Source organism: Microtus ochrogaster, linkage group LG5 (genome assembly GCF_000317375.1).
Source record: "Microtus ochrogaster isolate Prairie Vole_2 linkage group LG5, MicOch1.0, whole genome shotgun sequence".
NCBI classification, from domain to species: domain Eukaryota; kingdom Metazoa; phylum Chordata; class Mammalia; order Rodentia; family Cricetidae; genus Microtus; species Microtus ochrogaster.
In genome coordinates this window covers 17,204,066-17,226,211 of record NC_022031.1, presented here as the reverse complement: position 1 = coordinate 17,226,211, position 22,146 = coordinate 17,204,066, and positions in this window count along the sequence as shown.

Here is a 22,146-nt window from a genome sequence, read left to right as displayed (position 1 = left end):
GTATTAAGAAGATATTTATTCTCCCTAGCCCCGCAAATGCCTGAGCCAGGTGAGAGTACTGGCAGCCCTGGGTCATAGGGGTGGGAGAGCCGTGCCTGTTCCCAATCAGCTGCAGCACTAGGGAGAGCAGGCCCTGCACTTCACATGGGCAGTACAAAAGAGCCAATCCTGATGGCCAAGGTGTGGGTGAGCCAGCCCCAAAGTTGTGAGCATGGGAGAGCTGTGCCCATTACTCATCTGTCCAGTGGCAGCATGGGGAGGGGGGAGACACCCCCACCCCAGCCCATCAATGCCTGAGGCAGGTGGGAGAGTTGGCCCTGCACCTTAGCAGCTGCAGCACTCAGGAGAGTGGTTCCTACACCTTGCCTGGCCCTGATGGTGTAGGTATGGGAAAGCAGGAGAATTGGCTCCACCCATCGCACTCTGCAAGGTGAATTCCTCACTCTGGGGGTGAGGACAGGGAAGAGCTGGCAGGTTGACCCACCCTGCAACTACCCAGGCCCAGAATCAAGGGTTATGAGTTGACCCACCCAAATAACCACCCCATCTGTGACCTGCTGGAGCACATGCAGGGTACCGTCTATAGGACCCAAAGCTGCAGGATCTCCATGACACAGGCAACAACAGGACACTCAAGAGGAGCCCCAGTGAGGGCCCAGCATCGATAGAGTAGCAGAAACCAGAGGCCTCAAACCAGACCAATGACTCTTTGTAATGAGCACTTGCAAGTAAAGATGTATGGATAAAAGGGTTTACTGTGTGACTCACTGTACCGCACTACAGCTTCCATGATGAGATAGAGTTTTCCTTTTTTTCTTTTTTCTTCTTCTTTTGTTCTCTTAAATTTTTGTTTTATTTTATTTTGGGCAGAGGGCAGATACAAAGGGATGGCGAAATGAAAGGGATGCATGATGTGAAAGACACAAAAAAATAAGGAAAAAGAAAGTAAGAAAAAGAAAAGACATTTATTTTATTATTTAGTTTTGTGTATGTGTGTGCGCACATGAGTGCAGGTGCCTACAGAGGCCAGAAGGGGGCCTCTGATGCCCCAGCAGCAGACTGGGTGTGTGTGGCTTTGATTGTTGCAGGTGTTCGTCATAGCCATTATATGACTGTTGAGGGTCGTCCATTCAGTAGTGAAAGACTCACCTTAACTACATTCCCTGAACCTCATAGGTACCCTTGTGAATGAAAGGCAGAAAGAAAGAGGACACGCCTGCTCCTAGATGTGGTGGAGGAGCAGGTTCATTGTAAGTATGAGAGCATAGCCAGAGGCGGGGACATCTGGGAGAGTCCAGAGTGGACATGATCCATCCGCTCAGCCACGTAAGGACAGCAGGGAGGGGAAAGGAGAAGAGGGAGAAGGGAACCGGATGCAGCAGCCAAAAGGGCAAAGAAGTGTTTAACCAACATGTCTGGATTATATAGGGAAGAGTCTCTGAGGGTCTGCCAGTCATAACCTGTAAGAGGCAGGGTCTGAAGGATGCTGAAAGAACCTGGCGTGAAGGTCTATTTGTGTATGTTAAATAGGTATCTCAGCCTAGTATTTGAGACTTAATATCCCAGCCTCTTTGTTCATAAGAAATGATAAGGGGGAGGGGGGTGATGATCTATGACTACTTTCTGTTGACAATGGGCTTCGGTGTTGGGAACCCAAGAAAGCTGGGATGCTTGCCAAGGCCGGGGAGAACGTGTTGTTTTGCTCACTGTCCAAGCTCTTCAGGGCCGTCTGGGGTTGGGGAAGCACAGGCCAAGCTGGAGCAGACTGTGAGCCTGGACCACCTGGGCAGCCACTTTGGAGCTGTCTAGGATGCAGATTGTGAGGGAAGGCCGTGAGCTGGAGCACTCTATAGTTAATTTAAAATCTGCTGGGACGGAAGATTTTCGGGATTTTAGAAGATTTTAGGGTGATGAGGTAAAGTTACAGAGTTTAGGGAAAACTTCTTTTCTTAGGTGTACATTGGAAACTTTAAGGTCACGGTGAGGCAAGGGGAAAAATAACTAAGGAAAGTGTTAATGCCAACAGCTTCTCATATAGCCATGTGCAAAAAACAAAATGCAGTTGGGTTCTTAACCTTACATGATGAACAAAAACTGACGCAAAGCACATCAAACATCTGCTTTACAATGTGCTGCTTTATACCCTCAATACAGCATGTGAGTGGGAACTCCTGAAGTGAGCTGTTCTGCAGGCACTGGCTGACCGGAGCCGCAGTACTGCGGAAAGACAGAGAGACGGGAGTGCTGCAGGCCTACAGACGCATTCCTTTATCTCAGGCTAGCTGTAGCCCTCCAACACAGCGATTCCTTGTACAGCTCTCTGTCTGAACTAACATTTTATAAGGAATAGATCAAAAAAATCTTTGGAATCTATTACCTTAGCAGACCACTGGCTTACACTGACCCAGAAGCTGAGAATGTCATCAAATAGTATCTGAGAACGATAGAAAAATTCTCCCCACCTCACTGTAGCACCCTCCTTTAGTCCCACTGCACAAGAAGACTACGGCCACAGTGTTTAAGCCAAATTTGAAGCAAGTTTTATTAAATACTGCCCAGGACCATGGATCCTGGCCAGGTCCACATCTTAGGTTCAGGATTCCCAGAGTATGGCCCTAAGTTACATGAGTCAGGGTCTTTTAAAGATAAAACCCACAAGGATACGTACTTCCCACCCTTGTCCAATCAGGGACAAACATACGTCCTGACATACTTCCTGCTATGTCCCTTTTGCCTGGCGTGATCAAGCACATCCCATGTACCTGCAGCAACCAAGCTTGCTTACATATTATCTTACATGATCAACAGGTCCCGGCATTCCAGAAAGTTATCCGTCCCTGAGCACGTGGGGCTTACAGGATAGAGATGCTGTTGTTATATAGATCTCTTAATTACAGTAATTTAAACTTAAAATACCGCTCTAGCCATCACATCAGGAAAAGAATCAGGCGTCCTCCAGCAGTAAGAGATCTGTGGGGCTGCTGGTCCGGGATTTAAGTATTATAGAGCTAAAAAAAACAACTCTCCATTGGTAATAGAAACCAGAATTACTTTTTTAAAAGATTTATTTATTTATTATGCATACAACATTCCTTCCATGTATGTTTGTATGCCAGAAGAAGGCACCAGATCTCATTATAGATGGTTGTGAGCCACCATGTGGTTGCTGGGAATTGAACTCAGGACCTCTGGAAGAGCAATCAGTGCTCTTAACCTCTGAGCCATCTCTCCAGCCCCCCAGAATTACTTTTAAAAGCTCACTGTTTGGTTGGGTGTAGTGGTGCATGCCTTTAATCTCTGCACTCTGGATGCAGAGGCAGGGGAATCTCTGCGAGTTCGAGAATAGCCTGGTTTACACAGTAAGTTACAGGACTAAGTACAGACACACTGCCTCAAAAAAGAAAATAAAGAAAGAAAAGAAAAAGAGAAAAAGAAAAAGAAAAGTAAAGTAAAAAAGGTTATTAGTTCTAGAAATATATGGGATATTATTTTTCTCCACATGGCCAGAATCTGTAATCGGTACTTCCACATGTAACTCCCATTAGTAAATTAATCCTTTTGGCCACCAGCCCTTGCTCATAGTGGTGAGTGACTGAAGACCCCCTAGGTCTTCTAACAGAACACTGGTGGGAACCCGTAGGAACCGGTAGGAACTAGATGTAATAGCCACATCCTTGTGCTCTCTCCTCAGTAGTAAACATGTCAAAACAGAGTTAATGCAAGCGAATTATAAATGCCCCCAGTCAGAAACCCATGACATTCCTGTGTAAAGTCCTTTCGCCCTCCAGCAGGATTATTTTGAATCATAATATTGACATTGAGATAATCATAGCATTTATATATTTTGTTCAATTTAAAATTCCAAATCTGTGAAAAAAAATACATCAAATTGTCAGCAAATAGGGCATTGATCTGGATGAAATTTGATGCTCAAATACTTAAAGCACATGAACTTTCCTGAGATAATTTTGCTGAAAATTACCTAAATTACTTATGATTTCTGTCTGGATCTAAAACAGCCATGTGGTTTAATTGTCAATGTGAAATACAAGGACTTTTCCTTCTCCGTTCAACTTAACTTTCATATTAATAAGCTTTGAAAACAACTACTTAAATCCCACCACGAGAAATTCTCAGCCTAAGGAGATGTCTTAAAATTGCTCCAACTAGCCAAAGGGACTCGAGGGGAAGTTCTTAGGGGAGCGCAGGGAACATTTTCTTTTTGAAGAGACACACGCGGGAGGAAGCGGCCCCTCTCTCGCTGCCTGTTCTCATCTGTGAGAGGTTGCCTGGAGTTGTTGCCTGAGACTTCTGCAAGAGGGGAATGGACCTCCGAGAGCAAAGCATCCTAGAGACCCTGCTAGGTCACTAGACGAACTAGGGTTTACTGACCACAGAGCCACCAGCATCGGCTTCCTGTTATGTGAAATAATACAGCTTTGGTCACTGCTTTAAAAAAAAAAAAAAAGTAATTCAAGAGTGATTACATAGTCAAGAATATAAGTAACTGAAAATTTTAAGCTAAGGTTAAATTAAGGTTATTTGTACCTCAATCATCGTCTAAAATAAATTATGTCCTGCAATTAACATCCCATTAAACCTCCAGTGAGTTACAATAACGAATTAATGACTCTTTTCTCAAATCTTGCCAGTTTCCCTTTGAAAGGACAATAAGCATGCTGTTCTCGGAAGTCTCTAAGGGAAAATGGAATGATTGACAAGGCCCATGGTAACTGAAAGGAGCAGTTAACTGGAGGGCATGAGACTGCAATTACAGCTGTGTGGAGAGTGAGCTCCAATATCCTCCGCGCGTAGATTTACACACTTGTTGCCTTATGCTATGCATGTATGCCAGAGAAGCCTGTGCCTGCCTCCCAGAGGGCGTCAGGCTTTGGGAGCACCCTCTCCCGAGAACATGGAAACTTGACTCACTGACGAGGAACACACCCTGCCCATCTACTTGTCAGCCACACGGGGCACAAAAGCTAACAGCAAGCACAGTTTGCAAGGACAGCAAACAGCGAGGCTGCTGAGATCGCTCAGGCAGTAAAATGGTAAAAGTCACTGCAAACCTGGCGATATGAGTTCAATCCCACGAGTCACGTAAAGGTGAAAAGGAGAACTACCGACTTCCTCCAATTGTCCCCTAACTGCCACACCACACACACACACACACACACACACACACACACACACACACACCACGGCACGCGCACACACTAGTGCTACTAGTAATTTTTTAAAATTGTAGGAAGAAGAAAAGCAAGTGTCTTCTGCTCCACGAGTCATCCGTTTAGAATGATTCATGAATCTTGCTGCCCTCAGTTTGAACATTTCACATGTAGGCTCCTTTTGCGTTCTTGGTAACAGCTCTCTGTTAATTCCTGTTCCGTTTTCAAACTCAACCTGGCTGAAACATTTTTGTTCCCCGATATTAAGTCTCTCTGCCGATGCAGTAAATCAGATCACACCGAATTAAAGTCCAGGTTTTAATCTAAGCAAATCTTATGCCCTCCAGTTAACTGGAGAAACCAGAAGGGCGAATCACGAGGGGAAGTCTGTGGGCCAGACCTTAAACCCTCCGCAGGTGGAGTCTCTGGCCAGCTTTCCTTGAAGGAGTCCGGAGAGGGCAGCTCCAAGGGAGGGGCCAACGCTTCGTACACCTCCCAACACCGGCTACCAAGTACTTCTGGTTCTTTGCATTGGTGTGAATGCATTGAACTTCCATTGGTGTGGGATCCCCTGGAACTGGAGTTACAGACAGCTATAACTGTGAGCTGCCATGTGGGTGCTGGGAATTGAACCCATGTCCTCTGGAAGAGCAGTCTGTGTTCTTAACCACGGAGCCATCTCTCTAGTCTCCAGGTTCCTTTCTTCTATTGGGCTTATTAGAACTTGATCTAAGTTGGTTCCCCTTTCCTCAGTAGAAGAATATTAAGACAACTAAGTGAGACAAATTTTGCAAATCCCAGGACCTGGAGATGCTGACGGGCACGAGAGACAGGGCACACTCAGATTGAGGGCATCCTGCCTCTCCTTTTCCCGTCCAAGTCACCTGGCACACTGACCGATCGTCCTGAACTACCCTTGGCGTAAAATTGCTGCTAAAACAACAACAGCAAAAGTTGGACGTGGCCCTGGTTTTGACCCCAAGCATTGCGAATAATAAAATAAACAAACGGCAAGACTGATTGGCTTAAACTAACCAACAGTAACACTGGTTGGTCCCAAAATAAACCAGCGGCAACACTGATTGGTTCCAAAATAAACCAGCGGCAATACTGATTGGTCCCAGCTCTACAGCCCGGCCTGCTTCTGATCCAGACCCCTCAGGTCTCAGGGCCAGGCAAGTCTGTAAATCTAAAGTTGTTTCTGCTGCCCTGTTGATTTGCGTTTACTACGAAGTTGAAAGATAACTGCACTTACGCTTTTGTTTTGTTATGTTTTTAACTACATTTTTTCATGTTTTGAATCTTCTGGTTTTGCTTTTTATAAACCACAAAATTCAGGGGTTTTGCCAAATTTTTCATAGAGTATTTTTATTTTTCAAAATTGATTTGTGGGATTTCTTTATATTCCTTACTCTGAATAGTAATCATCAACGAACAGTTAAGGCTTTGTAAATGGCCTCTCCTCAAATCTGCTATTGTTCAGGATATTCGGGGAGTCTTGAGTTGCTGGGAAAGCGATGCTCTTCTCTCAGCATCCAGACAACTCCGTGCTTCTCCGAAAGGTTTCTGACAGCCTTCCAACCTCACGCTTGTTGTTTTGTTTTGTTTTTTGTTTTGTTTGAGACAGTGTCTCCTCCTGTAGCCTTGACTGGCCTGTAACTCACTCCACAGACCAGACTGGCCTTGATGTCGCAGAGATCCACGCGTCTCTGCCTCCACAGTGCTGGGATTAAAGTCGCACACTGTCAGCGTCCATCAAACTCTTACTGCCTCGTTCTAGACTCTAATTTCCAAGTTGAGAATGACAGCCACTTATTCCCAGACTCTCTGTGAGGATGAAATGAACTCATCCATGAAGGAGCTGCCCATGTTCCCTCCACGCATCCTTTGGAAGCGACATGTCTACTTAGGAATTAACATGTGGGAGAAGAGGAAGTCCTTTTGGATCTGTCTTAGTAGCTGCTCAAAGAATTCTTAGTCTATGACAAACAATGAAAATAACTACATGGTATAAAAAAATTGTAGATGGCCAATGGTTGATGAATAAACACACTGGATGGTGGCTAGTTCTGTGTGCGTGTGTGTGTGCGTATGCATGTGTGTGTGTGAGTATGGATGTGTGTGTGCACACACATGGTAACTCAATCAAGGTATGAAATTGGAAATTGAGGAGAATAAGGGCATATGTTGATGAATGTGACTATTACTGTAGGGAGTCTAAACACAGAATTGCTGAGTCAGCATGGGTCCAAGGTACGTGTTGAGAGTTATTACTGCTGAACCATAAGTAAGGCAAGTCATATTCTAGTCACCTGCAGTCCTCATGAGAGCAGAGTAGAGAGCTTTTGTTTGCGAGATGCTGGCACCGGAAATACGTCAAACTGATGCTTCTTTACTGTTGTTACTGGGGATTTAGGTTGAGAAAGTCTCACTGTGGGACCCTGGTTGTCCTTGACCTCTTGACCTCCTGCTTCCATCTCACAAGAGCTGGGTTGTCAGCCTGTTTCCCCGCCTCCAGCTTTGTTGTCCTTTACATTTTTCCCAACATAATATTTTTATTGATTATGTGGGAATTTCACAGCATCCAGACAAATCACAATCACTTCCCAGTCCTCCCAGGTCCTCCCTTGTGAGCCCCCATCCCTGTTTTAAAAAAAGAAGAAATGAAGAAAAAAGACCGTATAATCACTGGAGTGTGGTCAGGCCCTCATTGGTCAGCCCCTTACAGAAAACTGAGTCCTTCCTCTCCAGCACCCCCACCAGAAGCCATCAAATTGTGGAGAGCTACATACACTTCAGCATCCTTATCAAAGAGTTCTCTTTGAGGGCTGGAGAGATGGCTCAGAGGTAGATAGCCCTGGCTGCTCTTCCAGAGGTCCTGAGTTTACTTCCCAGCAACCACGTGGCTCACAACCATCTGTAATGAGATCTGGCGCCCTCTTCTGGTGTGCAGGCACACATGCAGACAAAGCACCTATAGACATAATAAATAAATAAATCTTTTTTTTTTTTTTAAGAGTTCTCTTTGATGGCTTCCTTTTTAGGCGGTTACTTTGGGGAGGGTTAGGGTAGAAGGGGTTGTCACAGAAGCCTATGTCTTTTTTTTTTTCTCGATTGTGCACCTGCAGTCATCAATACCACTGCAAAAGGGGCGTCTTTGCCTTTTACAGTCAGCAGGAGCACGGTGCCTGGACTTTTACATAGTTTCTGGCTACAGCGCACACCACGAACATCCACGTGGTCTCCAGCATGGCTTCCGAGGGAAGTACAGGACATGCAGGATTTTCAAGGAGGTCCAATCCAGTAAACTGGTCCGAGTCGGCACAAGTTCCAGGCCACTGCACCCTACCTACCGACCCCACTAGACGATGCTCCGTTACTCCATCAGCTGCAACCTTCTCTCACACCCGGCACCAGCTGTCGTGTTTCTAGTTCTGACTCCACCTGCACTGCTCCGTTGTACCCTTCCCACCTCTCCATCACGCATCCGTGCGTCATAGTGGCATTGGTAGCTGCAGCGGGTAGCACAGTGTATACAAGTCGTTTGTCTGGTTCGAGGTTTCTGATTTCCGACACACCATCGATACGGAACATGGTAAGACTCCACTCGGAAATTCTGATATCCAGTTGGTCAGCCTGGGTCCTGCCTGCCCTCCTGCCACCAGGGTTTCTCTGTGGAGCTCTGGTTGTCCTGTAGACCAGCCTGGCCTTGAACTCATAGATCCACCCACCCCTGCCTCCCAAGTGCTGGGATCAAAGGCATGCGCCACCACTGCCCAGCTCGTCTTTTACATGTTTATTTCTTTATTTTAAGTGCTTTTATGTAACCATCCAGAAAAATGTTAGCTTTTGGTTCCTTCCTACAAAATATTAGCTGTCTGATCTTTATGAATGGCTTCTTCATATCATCTGTGGAATTTTTGTACTCATTCTTTTTTTTTTTTTTTTTTTTTTTGAACACTAGGATGGGTTCATATAAAGGAAACAACTCTTTGATTTGTCACTCTTTCTGGTTTCCTTCCAGCTCTTTGGACTTTGGTCTTTGTTTGCTTGGTTTAGAGATGAGTTTGACTATGTTACTACACCTGACCTTGGATCTGTGGGATTTAAGGGGTCCTGCTGCTGCAGCCTTCCCGACAGCCAGTATTATATAGCTGCTGCCACAGCTGAGAGTCTTTGTGTGGTGAATTTATTTTTGAGTCAGAATTACACATCTCTTCTTCACACGATGCCTTGTAGTTCTGTTTATGTGCGCACGCTTGTTGGGGATGCTAAGGTACTTATGCCCACAAAGTGCTAGGAAACCAGGAAAGTTAAACACAGCACAGTGGTCTCTCCTCAAAGGAGAAATTACCTGGTTTCTGCCCACAAGGTTAGGAATAGATATTGTTAACAGTCTGGTGACCTGTGTTAGGTTGGGAGCGTAGGTCCCAGTCCCTCGCATCTATCCCAGTTCCCAGGCCTGGTCTGGACTTCAAATCCCGGCAGGCCAGGTCCTGATCCCTCTCTGGGGGTGGGGTCAGGACCACTCTCCAGGGTACTTAAGTGATCCCCCAAAAGAACACGTGGTCCCCCTTTCTTCCTCGGGGGGTGTCGCGTTCCTGCGGCTTCCCAATTTCCCCCTCAGGGCCACCCGAGAGCGCAGATCTCCCATTAAACCTGGATATTTCCTAATTTGGCTTGTTTTGATTTGGCTTGATTGGGAATGTTTGCGTCGTCAGAGAGCTCGCTTAGGAAATATTCCTAACAACCCCTTTGCTCTCTGTGGAAGCAGACCTCACCTAAATCCCCCAGAATGTCTATCCCAGACCCTACCCTCCCTAGACCTTTATCTTTGCCTCCCAGATAACGGGACCCAACCTTAGGGAAGATGTCAACGTCCTTTAGGGCCTGCTGACCTCTGTGCCATCTCAGTCAGAGACCACACTACAGTCCAGGCCCTTTAGCCACAGAACCCACTCTCGTGGTCCACCCCCTCCATGCGCCAGCCGCCATCTTTACCTCTTCAGCTAACTGAGCTTGACTGACAGAGGAGACAAGCCTGATTGGCTGCCTCCGCGACTTGGGCAGGGTTCACTTATGATAGCTGAGAGGAACTGGGGGAGATGAGAGAAAACACCACACAGGGTGCCAAACAGTGCGAGATCTGGAGCAAAAGGTGCTGTTCCCAGCTGGACCTGGTGGCGATGGCACTAAGTCTGTGCCCTCAGCCCCAGACAGACAGTGGAGCAGGCAGCAAGGACAGTCAGGTACACTTCAGACTGCCGTGGTAGAGTCCAGGCTCAACCACCCACCATCTAGGTAACTCTGGCAAGTGCCCCGGGCTCTGGGCTTTTCTAGTCATATGTGAAGGTCCACGGAGGCCCTCAGCAACATAAATCCGCATGGATATGTCACAAGTGATAAGCTTAAGTCAAATGGAATGCTGATTAATTAGGTTATAAATAATCACTACAGATAGTCCGTCTCTGCCCGTAACTTGGCTAAGATAACCATACCACGCTGGCAATGTGAGGGAGATAATGTAGTTTTCTTTGTGTCCTCGTCAACTAAAGTTCCCAGAAGCAAAAAAAAAAAAAAAAAAAAAAAAAAAATCGAACCCACAGGAGGGCCGCCCACCACGGAAGGAGGCCAGAGGGAGCAGAAGTGGGGAACAAGACGGCTGTGGCTACAATGGAGATTAGCCCTCTGGGACATGACTTTAATGAGGCAACTCAACTTATTCCAGAGCATAGGAAATATATGGGACTGGGGAGCCTGCGAGAAACCCTGATTTGTATTAAGTGGCACGCTCCTATTCTAGAGCTGGATTAGTGGAAGTATAACCCTACCAAAATGGCCAGAGCATTAACCTAATTACCATGTGGGCAGCAGGGGGAAGGGTATTTGCGGGGCTCTGTGTCAAAGATCATCCTTGATAAGTCAGGCATCCGGGCCTAGAGACACCCTCATGATAGTTAGTAAGCTAGATCAAGCTGAATTGGAAAAGTAAAAGAACAGGTTTATTTGGAGTAAAGAAACTCCCGAGTGAGTTCTCTAGCACCAGAGATGGAGGCTGGAGAAGAGGCAGGAGAAGGCAAGAGCTTGGACTAAAGTGAGGAGCTTAAATACCCTGGAGGCAAGGGGTGATAATGTGTCCTCTATAGGCTGGGTTTGTACCTGAGTGTGGTATGCTAGAGGGGGTCTTGGGCTACTGGCAACTTGAGGGAAGGAGCCACCACAGTTGACAAGAAAGCAAGCAGCTGGACTTCTGGTGCCTTTTCTTTGTGAGAGACTTTCTGAGAGGGTGTGGTTTGGAGAGAGAGGAGCAAGAGAGCAAGAGAGAGAGAGAGAGAGAGAGAGAGAGAGAGAGAGAGAGAGAGAGAGAGAGGCTTCCAGATCAAGCAGGAGTGAGCTGGAGATTTTCAGCTGAACATCTGTTCTTTTTGGACACATGGGCACCAGTTCATATCTGGCTACTTCCTGTTAGCAGGGTACTACGTGGGGTGGGGCAGCAGGGCATCGGTGGGCTCATGCTCAGAGGGAGGTATGGGTGAAGAAGCATCCCAAGATTTCCAGCCAATCTATGCTCCTGATCCACTACTGCTCATATTTGACTAAGATGTCTCATTGTTTTTGAGCTGTGAGCTGTGTCGTTTGTAATGATGTCTTCTCTTTGATTCTATGTGGTTCTGGGATCCCCAGAAGAGGAAAATTCCAATGTTTGTCTCTGTCAAACACGCAGTGAAATGAACATAGAGGCGGCCAGGTTTGTTTTCCTCTCGGCCGGGTTTCTGTCTTTGAAGCAGTCACTTTATTATATGATATATAAGTTCTTTGAGATTTCCATGAAACCTGTTCTGATCATACCCACCCTCCCTGCCCCAATCCTCCCAGACCCACCTCCCCTTCTCTACCCACCTCCCCTTCTCTACCCACCCAATTTCGTGTTCCCACGCCCACCCCCTAAACAAAGTCAATTTGTACTGCCCAAATATTCTTGAATGTTTGGCTTTTCTGTGGAGCTGGTTGGCTTATCAGAGCTTCCCTGTCAGAGAAAATGGCCTCCCTCTTTCCCAGCAGCCAACAACTGCCAGTTGTTCCTCAGAAACCGGTGGGAGGACTCCGCTGGCTGTATACGTTCCCTTTCTCTCCCAGCATAGATAGCTTAGGGGAAAGTCCAGCCTCCAATGACGTGGAAGGGAGCACAGGCCCCTGGGTTCTCTGTCTTCCGGGTCTGTACTGGGCTTGGCCTGTGACCATCTGGTCCCTAAGTTGTCCTGGCACTTTCTGCTGAGACCCAGTGCCCTATTTACAAACTTCTTGTGGCGGTTTGAATGAAAATAGCCCCCAAAGGGAGTGGCACTATTAGGAGGTGTGGGTTTGTTGAAGTAGGTGTGGCCCTGTTGTAGGAAGTGTCACTGTGGTGGTGGGCTTTGAGGTCTCCTGTGCTCAAGCTATGCTCAGTGGGACACAGTTGCTGCCTGTGGATTAAGATGTAGGACTCTCAGCCCCTTCTCCGGCACAACAGCCGCCTGCATGGCGCCATGTCTCATCATGATGATGATGGACCAAATCTCTGGAACTATGAGGCACCGAATTAAATGTTTTTCTTTACAAGAGTTGTCATGGTCATTGTGTCTCCTCACAACAATAGAAACCCAAACTAAGACATCCCTTTTCTCAGGGCCCCCACTCTGCTGCCCTCTAAGTCTTGGCACGCTGACCCGCGGCAGCTTCCACCTGCTAGACAAGCCCCCCAGATGTGTTCTTCAGTATCTGCGACCTGGGTACCATTCTCTGCCTTCCACTAAATTTAGGGTTTCTAGGGTCTGGTCAGCTCTGGTCCTCAATCCCTCCCCACCTCTTCCTTGTTCTACACAAGGCAATGGCAGCATAGACTGGCATCTCGCTGCTGCCTCTCCCTTCCAAGGCTTTGACCTGTTTTCCCTTCCCCATCTCTCTTTAGGTTAATCCCACCTTTAGCCTGGGCCTTGCTTTCTTCCTTCCTTCTTCCCTCCCCTTCTTTCTACCTCCCTCCCTATCTTCCTTCCTCCTTTTTTTCTCCCTACCTCCCTTCCTCATCATCCCCTTCCTTGCTTCTTTCCTTCTCACTTCCCTTCCTTTCCTTACCTCCTTCCTGCCTTCCCCCCCCTTTCCTCCCATGTGTATTGCATATGTGCACATAAATACACGTGTGTTTGAGTGCAAGCATGATAGGGGCCTCAGAAGACAACCTTGAGGGTCGGTCCCCACCTTCCACCTATTTGAAAAACTGTGTGTTTACCACACAATAGAATTGCCTTAGTAGGGCTCCTCATCAATGAACTGTCTTGATTACGCTAATTGACAAGAGCAGACCCACCCTGACTATTGGTGGCAGTTTCTGGTGGTTTTCCAGAGAAACAAGGGTTTGACTAAGGTCGCTCATCTTTTGTTCTCTTGCCCTTCCCTCGTATTTCCAGCTGGCTCACCTTGCTTTCGTCCTTCACTGACAGCAGGCCCAGCTCTTCTGCTCTTCGGTCGTGGACTCCTGACAGCTGGCTCCCCTGGAGCTTTCCGGAGGAGACTGCTCAGGTCCCTAGCGTTGTGGACTGAACAACTACCTGCTTCTCAGACTCTCAGGGGTGAGGCACCTGTCATTGCTATTTTAACGCAAGCTGACTTAATACATTCTTTTTTAGTTTTAATTTTAATTTCATTTTATGTGTATGAATGTTTTGCCTGCATGTATATCTGTATACCATGCATGTGTCTGGTGCCTGTGGAGGCCAGAAAAGGGCACCATTTACTCTGGAGCTGGAGTTACAGATGGTTGTGAGCCACCATGTGGGTGCTGGGAATCAAACTCTGGTCCTCTGGAAGAGTATTCAGTGCTTTTAACTGCTGGGCCATCTCTCCAGTCTCAATAAATTTGTCATGTATATTTATCCCATTAGTTCTGTTCCTTTAGGGAACCCTAATGTTGGGTTTCTAATTGTTCATTACTGTGTATGTCCTTCAGTATCCAGAGATTCTCCTGTCTCAGTGTGACCAGCACTTTACCCCTGAGCCACCGCTCCTGTCCATCTTGGTTCTTATACACAGAAGGCAACTTTGGGGACTTAGAAGTCAATTCCCTCCTTACTAAAGTTCAAAAGTCTATTTTGTTGCATATTCTTAAGTTTGTATTTTCTTTCTTTCCTTCCTTCCTTTCTTCCTTCCTTCTTTCCCTCCCTCCCTCCCTCCCTCTTTCATTTCTTTTCTTCCCGAGGCAAGTCTGTGTTGCGTTAAGGTTCTGTATCCTCATTTACTCTAGACTCTGGGTGGACCGAGAGGACCACGTGTCACTGGTAATTGTTTGTAGGCAGATGCTTCTTTCCCATAGCCGCTCTCAAATAATCACACAGAGGCTTATTATTAATTACAAATGCCCAGTTAGCTCAGTTGATACGGCAGAGCATGAGACTCTTAATCTCAGGGTCGTGAGTTCGAGCCCCATGTTGAGCACCAGCTGAAACCTTAACTAATTATTCATTATCAAAAAAATTAGGAGTCGGATATGGGGCAAGAACCTGAAGATCAGAGAAGCAGGGGAGCAGACATAGCGACTTCCTACCTCTTCCATTCCTTCCTCCAAAAAGGTCTGAGATCCTCTCTCAGCCACGCCTTCCTGCTTCCTGTCTCCTGTTCGTCTACAGTCCTCCAAACATCTATGGTTAATTTTGGTCAGCTAGTGGCTAGCTCTGCCCTCCAACTCCAAGCAAACTTTGTCAAAACACAAGTATCAATCAAAATATCACCTCACACTTGTTTTGTAGACCAGGCTGGCTACGCACTCAGAGATTCGCCTGCTTCTGCCTATGAAGTGCTGGGACCAAAGGCATGGACTACCACACCCAGCTTGAAGTTTGCGTTTTTTCAAGGTAGGGCATGACTGCATATTCTAGGAGGAATCTGTCCTTAAAGGCCTTCAGTTAAGAGGAAGATAGATTAACTAGGTAGTTAGAGATAATGTAATTAGAAGTCAGCTCTCCCCTCCACAGCAAACTCCAAAGCTGTCCACACACAGGTATTCTTCTAGGTCCTTTTCTAGAACCAGTTTTGTCTTTCCTCTCTTTCCCTCCTTCAGGGATCCAGAGTGATGGTTCCAGCCACTGCAGGGCATTGCCCAATGCTACAGGATGAAGAAGACCCTAATCCAAGCAAGATCTGCATCCCTCGTGGCTACAGGTCTGGCTGGGGAGGTTAAGGGAAGAGAAAGACCATTGTTTACTGAGCAAGTCTGTGCTGGGGTAAGATGTGTCCATTACCATCCTCACCTACCCTAGACTTTGGGTGGATGAAGGAGAGGAGCATGTGTCGCTGGATGGTACCGCTTTCTGGATCTCTCAGGCTAGGTGTGGCCTGAAGCCATCACCTTTGGAGTCTTATTTTAATCTGCCTCATGTGTTTCCCAACAAATGCAAGCACACCTGTAGCCTGACTGGCAGGGGCTCCCCACCCTTTGCCTTCCCTTGGCACTCCTGTCCCTGATGTTGTCTGTGGATCTTCACTTAGCTGTTATCTGATGTCACGTGACTCCAGCACCCGGTTTCCAGCAGCGAAGTTACAAATGTGCAGACTGGAAATGATCTTTGCCAGTTTAAAAATTTTAACTTCATTAATTTTTTGGCTTCCCATGATTTGTTGACTTGTCTACGTAGAAAATTCAAATGTCTTATTTTTATTTTATTTTATATATTTTTATATATAAGCATATATTTTATATATGAAATATATAGCTTATATATTTTTAAAAATTAAACCGAGTGATTTGGGCATTTATTGGAAAACTAAAATGTTTGAAACTGGCTTCCATGGAGTTCTCACTGTTTGCAATGGGTCCTGTGTCCTATGGCCGGACACAAGGAGGGAAGTGGGATGGTTCATCTCCAGAACATACATGGTCCCCAGAGGGCAGATGTGTGTGTGAATCACGTCCATATGCACAGGAAATGATTATTGACATGATCCCTAAGCATAATACTCGAGATTATTCTCCAGCTTGTAAAATGTTATGGCATAACTTATTATGAAGCATCTGAGTGACCGATGTGTCTTTCGGTGAACTGGTTTCTCTGATGAGTTGAAACCTAGACTGTGTAAACATAGGAAGGGAAACCCGTCTGGGTTTGTGTAGTCAGGCACGGATGTTCCCAACCGCACTGCCTTGCCAGCTGTGTGGTGCACACAGCCTGCAGGGAGCAAATCTATGGGATTTGAGAATTATACAGTCTTTTTTTAGTAAAACAGCCACACGTAAGACCACCAGCTATCACTGACACAAGTACACAGTCATTTCTCGGAGGTATACCATTTTATAATATTCCTCTCGAGTTCTTTTAAAAATCTGGAACCTTAGTCATTTGGTATTTTTTAAGTTACAGGAACAAAGAAAAAAATAAAAACTGCAAAGTGTGTTGCTTCAAGAAAAGACCACAACATTATAGCACTAGTGTGGCTGTTGTCTGCAAGGCCTGTTGGAAACCCTCCAGCAATGGCTTTAAGAAAACAAGAACTATTACCAGATTAGAGCAGAAGCCACTGTTTCAAATAAAGTGTATGGTCGATAGAATTTGGGATAACACATAGAAAAGCACATTTTGACAAAGCCACCTCCCCAGACAGATCAGAAGCAATCTGACGGATAATTTTTTGCCCTCTATGATAAGCAACAAGACAGTTGTAGAGACAGGCAGCAAACAGCATGTCATATCGGGATGACAAATCTGATCCTCCAGTTGGTGAGGGATTCACGTGGCCACTGCAGAACAATTTTACCAGTGACCATTCCTCAGAAAGGCTCCAAGAGGCACAGAAGCCTACGGGAAAAAAGATTAAGTAACTTATGACCTGAATTGTCTGCTCGGCTCCCTAAAATTGATTTAATGCCTAAATACTTTCTTTTTAAATGAAAATAAATGGTTCCTTTCATGAATATAAAATGAGGCCTTTGAGAAAAAGAAATTGAATAATTTAAACTAAGAAACAAATTCAACTAAAATAATTAGCTGTGCATTTTAATTGGAAGTTATTTTTGCAGTTTTTTTATTTTTTGTTTTGTGTTGCTTTTCAGCTTTGTCTTTGGTTTGTTCCTTTGTTCTGAGACTGGGTTTTTTTTTTTTTGTGTGTGTGTGTGTGTGTGTGTGTGTGTGTGTGTGTGTGTGTGTAACAGCTCTGGCTGTCCTGGAACTTGTTCTGTACACCAGGCTGGCCTCAAATTCACAGAGATCCTCCTGCCTCTGTCTCCCCAAGTGCTGGGATTAAAGGCATGCGCCACCACATCTGGCTCTCTTATAGTTTCTTTTAAGCTTTTTTTTTTGTTTTGTTTTGTTTTGTTTTTGTTTTTCGAGACAGGGTTCCTCTGTGGTTTTGGAGCCTGTCCTGGAACTAGCTCTTGTAGACCATCTTTTAAGCTTTTTTCAACTATCCATGAACCACTGTTCAAGTTAACATTAGCTCCAGATTGCTATAGTTAGGTTTTGCTTTGTAAAGTTTTTTTTTTTTTGCTTTATAAAAAAACCACACAGCCATTCTTTGCTACCAAGCACTGTGAACAAGAGAATAGTCTCTTTCCTTGACACGAGTGAGCTGAGGCGCAACTGAACTTTCTGCCTCATTCCTTTCCATCGCTGTTTTAAACAGGTGTGCGCAGATATTGTCCTATTTTGAATGTGAACTCTCCCGCATTGTCTCTTAAGGGAGGTTGTGGATCCAGGACTTAGCTGGCCTTTGAGGGTGGGTCTTGAAGGTTTTATATATAACCTGGCTGCAACCAGCCTGTGCTTTCTGCTCCTTGTTTGCAGCCTGGATGTGAAAAGCTGCCTCAAGTGCCAGCCGCCATGACCAGGAACCAGGTCAGTCACACGCATTCCCTGTGACCGTGGACCAAAAGAAATGCTCTCACTCTTGCGTGCTCCTGTCAGACAGTCGGTGACAGAGATGAGAATGTTAAGGGGCACATATACGTTTTAATGTAGCTTTATTGGTGATTAGTTCACATACAACGAACTCTAATGCACATACTTTTTATGGTCAGAAAAAATAAAATAAAAATAGTTCTATTGTTGAAAAAAAACTAGTTGTCTTTCTGAAATGGCATTTTTCTGCCTCCAAATTATCATCATAATGAAATTTTAAATTGAGAATTCCAGTGGGAAGGCTGCATGAAGTGAAAAAATTTAACTGAGGATTTTTTTGTGTGTGCAGATTATGGGGTAACACTTGACCCAAATATATCAGCCCTTGTCTTCTGCATCGCTTTGAGGTTATCATGATGAAGACATGAACACCGAAGAACTGTCTATCCTCAGGAAGATTCTTCACGTACCATGTTCAAGCTATACAAAGACAAGTGCAAATTTAACAGACTAATTTTCAAATTTTATCTTAATAATGCTCATTATTCTGCATCATGAATTAAAGCAGCCTGCCCTTTTGAACTTCTGGTTAAAAAGATTGAACTTCTTTGAGATTTTCTAATCTTCCTAAAGCTGTTAGTACATTGAACATTTTGATAAAGCTTTATGATATACACTTCTTGGACATGAACACATTTATAAACAGGTAAATGGAAATTGTAACATGAATTCTATTAATTTTAATAATAGAAACTTGGAATCAGCTATTAAGAGGTAAAAGTTAAAGGATCAGAGAAGCAGAGTGGCCACGGGAGAGTTTTTACATTTACCAATGCTCAGATCAAATGTGCGGTCCTGTCCCTTCAAATCCTCACATTGCATCCCCAGACTGTGTCCCCAGACTGCATCCTCAGACTGCATCCTCAGACTGCATCCTCAGACTGCACCCTCAGACTGTCCTCAGACTGCATCCTCAGACTGCATCCTCAGACTGCATCCCCAGACTGCGTCCTCAGACTGCATCCTCAGACTGCACCCTCAGACTGCATTCCCAGACTGCGTCCTCAGACTGCATCCCCAGACTGTGTCCTCAGACCGCATTCCCAGACTGCGTCCTCAGACTGCGTCCCCAGACTGAATCCTCAGACTGCATCTCCAGACTGCGTCCTCAGACTGCGTCCCCAGACTGCGTCCCCAGACTGCGTCCTCAGACTGCGTCCCCAGACTGCGTCCCCAGACTGTGTCCCCAGACTGCGTCCTCAGACCGCGTTCCCAGACTGCGTCCTCAGACCGCATCCTCAGACTGCCCTGATCTCCTGTTTCTTCCCCCTTATATTCCTCTCTCCACCCAGCCACCTCCCTAGTGCTGGAAGTAAATGCATGTGATCCTAAGTGCTGGGACCACCTTTGTGTGAGCTCTGTTTCTCTTTCAGAGAGATTCAATGTTGTATAGCCCAGGGTGGTCTTGAACTCACAGAGATCCATCTGCCTCTGTCTCCCAAATGCTGGGATTAAAGGTTCGTGCCACCACTGCCTGGCCACTACAGCTAACCAGTGGCTTAGCTCTGCACTCTGATCTTCAGGCAAGCTTTGTTATAGCATAAATAAAATATCACTACAGGAAATGAGTTACGACATCAATGACAAGGTTCTATTAAATAGGATGATTTAGAAAAGTAATAATTTACACTTTTTTTTTTTTTGGAGTTTTGAGACAGGGTTTCTCCGTAGTTTTTTTTTGGTTCCTGTCCTGGAACTAGCTCTTGTAGACCAGGGTGGCCTCGAACTCACAGAGATCTGCCTGCCTCTGCACTTTTTTTTTGAGGCAGCGTGACAGCTCTGGCTATCCTGAAACTAGCTCTTGCTGGAGAGCAGGCTGGGCAAGGGGCGTCATGATAGGAGAAAGAATAGTAACAGTGGTGTCATGGCAGGAGGCAGAATGGCCACAGTGGGTCAACCGCACCTACTTTCTGCTGTAAAGAGTTAAAATTATGAAGACAGCCGAGGCTTGAGAGGCCCAGCTGCAGACCACAGGGAGTACCGACACGGGAGGGGTAGGAGCGTTGTGAGCTGGGAGGCCATAAGAGAAAGACCACACTACCCAGTTTGTTCTAAGCCACTCTTGCTGTGAAGACAATAAACCACGAGGCTATAATTCACTACCAACAAAAAGAAATTCTAATTCCATTCCTTATGATAAAAACTATGCTTCCACCTTCTATACCAATAAAGTGACTGTAAATGGCCAAGTCAAAATCATATTTTACCTTTCTTCCTTAATGTTAAGTGAGTGGGTGAATGTAGTCACAAAACTTAGGTGCACAAGCCATTGTGTTACACACTAACGTGCAGAAAGCAAAACGACGTGTAGACATCCAAAGGGAAATAGTCTCACTAAAATAAATAAAACATACAAACTATTGGATAAAACCAACGTGGGCACACACTGAATCATCTGCAGCAGGCCTGGCTGTCATGTGATTTTAGCTTCACTGCTGCAGGCTACAGCAGAACTGAGCTGAAAATAATTAGGATTTGACTGTTATGTAAGGTCAGCCAAGTTCACTAATATGTCTCTTTCCTTGCCAATCTCAAACTGAGTTCAGCAACTTTAAAACTGGGTTCTCAGGAAACGAATGACTTCACAGCTGGAAGGGGGCGTCATAAGGCAAGAAGGGGTGAAGAGGACATGTTGGCAAAGGATGAGATGGATGTCTCAGAGTTATAGTCCACTCTTGGGGTTCAGTATATTTCCCCAAACACATGTACTACTCATGGCTCTGGCCGTATGGGAGTTCTCAGAGATTTTTCCAACTTTCTAAAAGCTGTTAGCATATCTAAAAACTCAATTAATATTATACAAACCTATAATGTAAGTCAGTCACATTTCTTAGGTTTTAGAACATTCGTAATGACAAGAAGTAAAAACTAACATCATCAAGAGCAGGGCTCTGCTAACTTTTTCGTGGGGTGGTTTCATGTTATTACACTCATTTGCTTTGTTTGTTGTGTAGGGTGTACACCATCATGTGACGGTCAGAGGACAACATTCGAAGTCAGTTCTCTCCACTGTAGGCTGTGGAGACGCAGAGACTGATCTCATGAAGTCAGGCTTGGGGACGAGCACTTTTACCTGCTAAGCCAACCCAAGCTGATTTTCCAGTCGTCTCTTGCTGAACACAGAAATCTTGGTACAGTCAGTCAGACAGACACTCTCCGGGCCTGTGGTGGCGTGTGGTGCTGGTTCATATAGAGACAGACTCAAGCCTGGGTTTAGCTGTGTTCTTAGCTTCTCTCACGATACAGTCGCTGGCAGAACTCCCGAATCAGTGCTGAGAACGCTACTTCCTGGAAGGCTACATCTGAGCCCGCCTCACTCTCCAGGATGGCAAAGGAGATAGAAAGGGTGACGAACCCCACATCCAGGGACACCTGACACCCTGTTCATATTGGCATGTATGACTACTGCCTTTCACGATTGGTAATAAAAGTCAGGTCTTAATATTGACCATCCACTTGAAAGATGGTAACACCCTGTATGGTCACATCCTGTTTCATAAAGAAAACCATTTCTAATATTCCATATACATTTTAAAAAGATTTTATTTATTTATTATGTATATAGCGTTCTGCCTGCGCGTATGCCTGCAGGCCTAAAGAGGGCACCAGATCTCATTACTGATGGTTGTGAGCCACCATGAGGTTACTGGGAATTGAACTCAGAATCTCTGGAAGAGCAGCCAGTGATCTTAACCTCTGAGCCATCTCTCCAGTCCCCATATATATTTCATATTGGGGAAAAATAACCACATACAGAAGTTACTGCAACAACCTTTAAACACACATGCACACACACACACACACACACACGCATGCAGGCACACACACACACACACACACACACACACACACAGCCCAGGAGGATAAGGATCTTATATACTCTTACTGAAATGGCCAACTCAAAGCACACACTGGCTTTCACAAAAAATTAAATACTAATATAAACACATTTTATTTATTTATTTTTTTGAGACAGGGTTTCACTGTGTAGCCCTGGCTGGCCTCAAACTTTTTATATAGAGAAGCCTGGCCTCGAACTCACAGAGATCCACTTG